Source organism: Tupaia chinensis, unplaced genomic scaffold (genome assembly GCF_000334495.1).
Source record: "Tupaia chinensis unplaced genomic scaffold, TupChi_1.0 Scaffold000070_1, whole genome shotgun sequence".
Lineage (NCBI taxonomy): Eukaryota > Metazoa > Chordata > Mammalia > Scandentia > Tupaiidae > Tupaia > Tupaia belangeri.
In genome coordinates, this window is record NW_006159530.1 from 6,177,141 (window position 1) to 6,185,684 (window position 8,544).

At 41.5% G+C, this 8,544-nt stretch overlaps 1 pseudogene; it reads left to right on the forward strand.

Annotated features, from left to right (window-relative positions):
• LOC102493594 (dimethylaniline monooxygenase [N-oxide-forming] 3-like) overlaps positions 1–8,544 on the forward strand; it is a 61,329-nt pseudogene that overhangs the window by 8,867 nt on the left and 43,918 nt on the right.

The following is an 8,544-nucleotide window of genomic DNA, read 5'->3' on the forward strand; positions in this document are numbered from 1 at the left end:
TTCCCTTTCTTTGTAGATGATTCAAAAACCCTGGATGATCAGCGTCCCATGTTTAAGTTTGTCTTCCCTCCTCAGCTAGAGAAGCCGACGCTAGCTTTCATTGGATTCCTCCAGCCAGTGGAAGCCACCATTCCTACATCAGAACTCCAGAGTCGATGGACTGTCCGTGTATTCAAGGGTATGTACTGGTCTTCTGCATAACCAGAGCAGGCTCTTAGTCAGATTTGGAGAACCCTCAGAAGCCTTCTGTTGGATATATATTTTCTTTTGTCCTGTCAAAGTGCCTGAAATTTTACCATCAAAAATGAATTATTTTTGGACTCTTGAGAATTTTTAATTTCTAAGAGAGTTCTACTGAAATAAAAATATCCAAGGAAAAAACTAAAACATGTGGCGTTGTAATTAGGTTACATTTGGGTATTGGGTATCCAGTCTCTTGGTTCTTTCCAGTGGGAAGCTAATGTAGGGTGAGGCTTTGCAGAAACAGAAAATGGGGAACGTAGGAAGACAAGGAAGGGAAGACTTACCTACAAATGAATTTTGGAAAGGCAATGAAGTTATTCTACTTTGCCAGCCGACTCCAAGTATGTGACTCAGGTTCCTGACTCATTTCCCAAGTCCTTACCCAAATCAATGCTTCTGAGCAAAACAAAATTGGTCCCAGAAAGAAATCAGAATCAAGTCTGGCAGAATTGCATCATAGCTTCTGAGAATAAGAGTAAATTGATTGAATGACGCAGAGTTTTCTCCCTCTTATTCCTAAATAATGCTAACCAAGTTTAACATGCTTACCATGCTCTAGTTAATGAGAAGTCAGAATTCTCTCTTTTAGAGAACGCCAGTAGGCAATTCTTCCCAGGTGGGTCAGCATGTGATACAAGGTAGTAGATATCCTCACTGACCCCTCTACATCCTGAGACATGAAATGACCAATTGGGCAAGATGCACCGCCATTCGTTCAATGAGACCTGAATACATAGACAGGTAGCTTATATTGTGTTTATATCTTACATCGTTCATTTTCTAAAGCCGTTTAGCTCTTCCTTCATTGAAGTCATTCCTAGTAATAGCTCATTTTAATCTCATTCAAAATCTCTACAGTACAGCTCTACTTTAGTTCTGCTGGTTTCACTGTACATACCTGGCCGCCCTTCCTCCTAACAAGTATGTATTTTCCTTATTGATTCTTGAATTCATACCCCAAAATAGAAGCACCAACTAATGATACCAAAGGGATGCTGAAAGACAACAAATGGATGAGACGGGGGTAGCCATGCGAGGGACAAATGAAACGTTCATCATGTTGATTGTATTTAGGACCTTCTACTCTAACCTGATGATCTTCATGTGAAACGAAAAATTTTAAAGATGTATTTTAGTCTAATTTAGACATTGAAAAGTATACATCATGCATATTAACTGGCTGAATTTTCCCAATTCAAACGCATACACAGCCACTCTATCATTTAGATTAAAAAAGAGGGAAAACAAAAGAACATGACCAGCACCTGAAGGAAGCTCCTCCTGCCCTCTCTTCCAGCACCACAAGGGTCACCAGTACCTCAGGTTCTAACAGCAGCAATTAGTTTCATTCTTCTTCTTCTTCTTTTTTTTAGTTTTGCCATAGGGCATGTGCACACCCTGGAGAGAGAGAGAGACAGAGAGAGTGAGAAATTACCCTCCAAGGGGGATGGCCATGCCACAGTCTCTTCTTCTCCTCTTGGGAGATTTAGGGCATGCACGCACACTCTTCTGGCCTGATTTTTCAACCACTAGGACTTGGACCACTGACAGCCATGTGGGAGTCCAGAGCCTTACCCACCATGTCACCTGCTGACCCCACTCTCTTTTTCCTTTTTAAAATTAAATCCTAGAATACTGTGCTCCATTGTCTTTGACTTTTTTCACTTAATGTGGTACTCGTGAAATTCATCCATATTTTACAGTCATTTATTTTCACAACTATTTACAATTCCTTATGCTCATCCACTCTATGCATGAATATGAATACATATATCCACAATCTAGCCATTTTATGTTGATGGGCATTTAGAGCTATTATGAACAATGGTATCATTAACAGTCAAACATGTATCTTTTGGTGAACGCAGATACGCGTTTGTGTTCGGTTTATGTCTAGGAGGCTAATTGCTACTTCACCAAATAGGCGAAGTGCAAAACCCTTTTCAATGTGCTAGACAGCCTTTTAATTCTTTGTATCTGCTCATTTCACATTTCATATTTATCCCGTAAGTTATGACACCTGACAGTGCTCGTGAGCAGATCATACTCTCGTGCCAACGAGGAGACGGCACCTCATTGTTTGAGAGCCCCCAGCTAACTTGGGGCTGCAGGACCAGAACATCCAGCAAACCTGCCCTCATGGAAGATGAGAGGGAGCTGGGTGTGGATTTACAGTGTGCCTTTCCCAGGATACCTCTCTCACATGGTGGACACCCTAATGGCGGCTTACATGGGACACCTGTTTACATTGGCTCCTGTTGATGTACCATGGCTCTTGTATGGCCCATGTCTAGTTTGACCAGGGCTTCAGCACTGAGAGCCCAAGCTTGAGTTTTTCCTGATATCCTGGGGGAAAGACAGCCTAGAGCAGCCCCTGGTTCTTCCTACGGAAGGCATATATTTCAAACACCACCACAGTGGGAAACAGGCTCAAAGATGTTTGACCTCCAGGTTCTCGGGCAAGGAGAAAACAATGAGTTGAGAGAGCCATTGTCTGTACCCAGGTCCCCCAAACCAGGACTAAAGAGTCGAGCAGACACAGAGACAACTAGCAGGACATGTAAGAGAACAGGACCTGGGTCACTGTAAATATCTGGGCAACTATCTGAAAGGGCCTTTGAGAAGAAGCAGAGGGAAAGCAGGGGACCCAGTCTGCTAGGGAGAGAGATGCCTCTAAGCTCTTACATCTGGGCACTGCCATGAGCTATTCGGGTGTGGTGTTCCCCTAATGTGCAGGCAATCCTTGCGTGTTGCTCCCTTACACTGATGACACAATATGGGGATAGTTCAGAAGTCAAAGCTTCCACCTCTTATTTGTTCTGTTCCCTTGATCTATGTCTTCTCCCACTCCAACCTTCATTTTGTCATCCCCCCTTGCCCAGCACACACACACACACACACACACACACACACACACCACCTTCATTTCCTTGTTGCTTACTTTTCTTCTTACCAAGAATAATTATTGCAGTCATGGGACATTTTCCATCATATGAATACATAACGAGAACTGAGGGTTCCTTCTGATCGCTTGAAGACTGAGAAAAAGTGCTTTTGAGATGTGAGCTCCAGTCCAGGATTTAATCAGATAATGAGAGAAATTGTTTCTTCAATGAACAACAAAGAGAGAGAGGAGAGAGAGAGAGAGAGACAACACCCCCAACAATGTCCCAATGCCACAGTCTGTCCCAAGCCTCAGCCAGTCCTTGATCACAGTTCCACACCTGCCCAGTGCACTCAGGGAGGACTCTAGGTTTGAACTGGGAACCTCCCACATAGGATTACCTTCAGAGCATTGTGTCCCACCACCGCACCATCATTCTGGTCCCATTGAGAGAGTAGAGTCTGAAAGTCTCTAAAAGATTTAAAAAGATGTCAATGTTAATTCTTAATACTCAAGAATTTTGATTATAGATTCAAAGTGAGGAACAGCTATGAAATGTTCTTGTAAGGGAAGGGTGATTTTTCTTCCTGACGACCTGAGAACAACAGAAAGGAAAGTATCTTCCTTGGGAATTTTTTTTGAGAAGGGCATTGGTCATCAGTTTCATAATCTGATTATTGTTCACTATTTCCTCTCTAAACCATTTCTTTCATGTACTTTCTTCCCCAGCCTTCCTGGCAGTCCTCAAATTTCTCCCTCTTTTTCTTAGGACTGAAGAAATTACCCTCAGTGAGAGACATGATAGCTCACATCAACAACAGGAAAAAGAAAATGGCAGAAGAGTAAGAAACTAAATTGTTGGCTAAAGTAAATAAAATCTGTTTAGATAGAGCTTTCTGATTTTCACATCATGTGCTTTGCACCCAAATGGGATTTTCTGAGATCATTTCAGCTCAGTGATATCGTGGTGAAGAATGGAAACGGGGGACCAGCAGTTAGCGTAATGGCTATGTCGCTGGACTCCCACGTGGTCAACCAGTTCGAGTCCTGGACCCGGTGGCTTAAACTCACGCCAGGCGTGTGTGCGTGCATGCCCAGGATCCCGATCTCTCTGTCTGTCTGGCGAGCGCAAGCGCAAAACCTCTCCAAAAAAAAAAAAAGAATGTAAATGGGCTACAGGTGTTAAAATGCCCATTGAAACAGTCTCATCGCTTGTTGAGCACCATAGGGGTGTAAGTCTGTGCAGTGAGCAATTCCCAAAACCAAGGACCATCAAGAAAGAAGAGTTCCTTTGCCTATTATAAGAACAGAGATCACAGAAACTACATGTGAAATTAGCTAAATTCAGAATCCAAGGGAAAGAAAAATACTTTTCAAATGTATGGTCAAATAAAAAATTGCTATGGGGTCAGGCCCTATAGCAAAAACTTAAAAAAAAAAAAAAAGATGCCTGTTTATTTCAATTTGTTAAACACCTGCTGTGTATGCTCTGCATCAAACTTACATTCTAAGAGCGTCTTTAGGGAAACTTTGGAAGGAATGATAAAGTAATCTTATAATTTCATAATGAAACTGCTAAAACGGACTCTGCAACTAAGTATGAGATGTAAATATCACGTGTTTTCTATGAGCTTTTAACTCAATACTTAAGTTTATTCATAGCAGTTTATATTTCTGCTGCCAAAATAAAAGATGTTCCTTTTGTATTTTCTAGCTGATTATTTCTGGTTCTCAGGAAAGTTATTGAGTTAAGTTCATTTATTTTGTAACCAAATTCTAGTTTTGTTGGTTATAATAGATAGCTTTTTGCTAGGTAGACAATAAAAATACTGTCATTTTGCCCTTTTCCAATAATCATATATATTTTTTCTCATGTTACTACCTTGGCTGTAATTTTCAGGATGATCTTAGATAACAAAGAAGAACAGCAATATTCTGGTCCTAGTTCTGATTTTGCTGAGACCACCTCTACGTTTCACCATTAAGTAAGGCATTGTCTACCAGAGGGTGAGAAAGCAGCCTATTCCTACCTTATGCGAGGCAATGGAAGTTAGCTTACATCACATACCTTTTGACCATATTCTTTTTTTTTTTTTTTGAGAGGTTTTTCGCTATAAGGCGCATGCGCTCACCAGACAGAGAGAGACAGAGACAGAAAGCGAGAAATCACCCCCCAGAGGGGATGGTCACGCTGCAATCCCTTCTCTTCCAGTCTCCTCTCGGGATCTTGGGCACACACGCACACGCGCCTGGCGTGAGTTTTAAGCCGGGTCCAGGACGCGAACCACAGTTGACTACGTGGGAGGCCAGCGACATAGCCATTACGCTAACTGCTGGTTCCCCCTTTTGACCATATTCTAAAATGACATGGATTTCTACTATTTCTACCATGTTGGTGCCATGAAATACTGTAATATACTTCCTAAAACCAAACATTTCTTAATTTCTAGGAATAAAAATTACTTGGTCAAGGTCTATGATTATTTTTAAATACTGTTAATTTTTATTTAATATCATTTTATTTAGTTTTTTGAAACCATCGTCATAGATAAGATTGGCCTACAATTTCCTTTCTCTCCCCCCTTTTTTTTCCTATTTTGGCTCTATGGTGCTATCCAGCTTATACCAACCTTACAAATTGAAGGGGGAGTTTTGAGTGCTTTTGTGTGGTCAGAAGCAACTTAGGTAGTCTTAACCATGTTACTTGAAAATTTGAAATAAATTATTAACATAAATACTAGAACCTAGCACTTATTTTAGAAATAATTTTAGAACATATTTGCTATTTTTTTTCTGGCATTATTGGTATGGCTCAATTCTTCTGTGTTCAATATAAAAACTTATTTTATTAGAAAGTTATCAATTTAATCTAAGTTGGTTTTTTTTGTTTGTTTCTGGGGGTGTTTTTTGTTTTGGGGTGTTTTTTGTTTGTTTGTTTTGTTTTACCAGAGAGTGAATGCATTTGTGAGAGAGAGAGAGAGAGAGAGAGAGGTCGCCCTCAAACTGAGAATGGTCATGTTGCAGTCTCTTTTCTCCCATTTCTCCTTCTCTTCAGGAGTTCGGCATGTCTGGTGCATTTTCAGGCCACTGAAGTTGAGGTTTGAGCTATGGCTGGCCATGTGGAATTCCGCTCCTAAAGCACAGCCATTGAGCTGCGTGGCCAGCCCTAATTTTGCAAATTTAAACATGTAATTATACAGAATATTTTCTTAATTTGACTTCTCCCATGTCTTTGCATAAAATTTCATATATATGAAATTTATATATATATAATTTATTTTTTTCTTGATTAAACCTTCAAGATATTTGATTATTTTACTCTTTGTTTTTAAAATAGTTTCTTTTAAGATTTGTCAATTATTTTTCTCAAATTTATAAATTTAGCCTTTCACGTGAATTAATCACTTCTTACTGTTTTTCTTAGCCTTGCTTTGTGTGCTTTTCTAACTTCTTGATTTAGATACTTGCCTCATTTATCTTTTTAATTTTTTTTCTTGAATAATACTAATTTAGCTCTTCCCAACATTTGAAAAAGTTTTGATATTTTTAACAATGTCCATAGCCAGGGACCAGCAGGTGGTGTAGTGGCTAAGGTGCTGGGCTCCCACATGGCAAACCACGGTTCAAGTACCAGACCTGGCAGCTTGGAATCATGCCAGGCATGTGTGCAAGAGTGACAAAAATCCCAGGGGGAGAATGGAAGAGAAGGGACTGTGGTGTTGCCATCCTCCCGAGGGTATCATTTCTCACTTTCCCTCTAACTGTCTCTCTACAGTCAGAGCCCGTGCCTTATGGGGAAAAAAAGTCAGTAGTCTGTAACTCCAGTGTTTTCTCCTCTTTCACCTAAGAGTGATTTAGCAGTGTGGATTTTCATTTCCGAGTAAATGGAAGGACCAAGTCATTAAAAAGTAAGCAAAATGTTATTTATACTGTCTAGGAATTTTTAAGAGCAGGACTTATGTCTAGAATCAATATATGGAAAGGCTGTTTCATGCAAATTGGAAGCATGAAGTGAGCAATGGAGTTTATTGATTCTTTTTTGTTTTTGCTATAAGACACATGTTCTTGCCAGAGAGAGGGAAAGAAATCACCCCCTGAGGGGATGGCCACATTGCAGTCTCTTCTCCTCCATTCTCCTCTTGGGATTTTGGCCACACATGCACACATACCTGGCATATTTCTCAGGCTGCTGGGTCTAGGACTCGAACTGCAAGGTCAGATATGTGAGATCCAGCCATCTTAGACACCATGCCTCTTGCCATTCCCGGGAGTTTAACACTCTTTTCTACTCAACACATACATTCCTCACTACTCAGTTTATATCATTAACCAGGATTCTGTGCCTGGAAGGGAAGGCTTTGTCCACTCACTTATTCAGCCCTTCCTGCATGACTGTTGCTATACTGGGTAATTTGGGAACTTTCAAAACATCAGGGATTCACATCTAGTACCTAGACTGAATTCTTCTTCATTTTTTTTTTTTTGAGAGGTTTTGGCTATAGGGCACATGCACTGGCCAGAAAGACAGAGACAGAGAGACAGAAAGCAAGAAATCACCCCCCAGGGGGCATGGCCACATCATAATCTCTTCTCCTCCATTCTCCTCTCGGGATCTTGGGCACACACGCACATGCACCCAGCGTGAGTTTAAGTCACCGGGTCCGGGACTCGAATCGCAGGCAGCTACATGGGAGTTCAGCGACATAGCCATTACGCTAACTGAATTCTTCTAAGGAGGTTGTCATATGTATGAAATTAAGATGATCTGATGAGTTGGAGTCAATAAAGGAAGCAGAAATAAAACCCAATGGTAACTCAGGGGGGCTTTGTGACTGAAATCCGGCTTGGAGCTTCAATATCACTTTCCTTCTCTTGCCAGGTTTGTGCAAAGCCCGAGTCACACACCAGGTGCAGTACGTCGGCTACATGGATGAGATTGCCACTGAACTAGGGGTCAAGCCCAACTTGCTCTCTCTCTTCCTCTGGGATACAAAGCTGGCCATGGAGGTCTTCTTTGGGCCCTGTACTGTGGGAGGCTGCGCACCAGCAAGTCAACTGGTTTCTCAGAAACAATTACAAATGCCAAAAGCCATGATTGGCTTCCCTTCAAAACCTGACCTTCGAAACCTTGCTCTGATTGGCCACTAGAATCCCTCAGATTTGCATATCTGGCACCTCATGATTGGTCCAAAAGCAACCAATCATAACCCACTGTTAACAACCAATCACGGCCCCCCATTTACAACCAATCACAGCCCACCAGTGTGTATATAACCACGATGCCTGGCCCACAGTAAGCAGACAACACAGACAACACAGACGACACAGACGATGACCAGGAGGACGACAACTGAAGAGCCCAAAGAGCTGAAACACCGCACAGTCTCCAGACGACCCTGAAGACCCTGAAGAGCTGC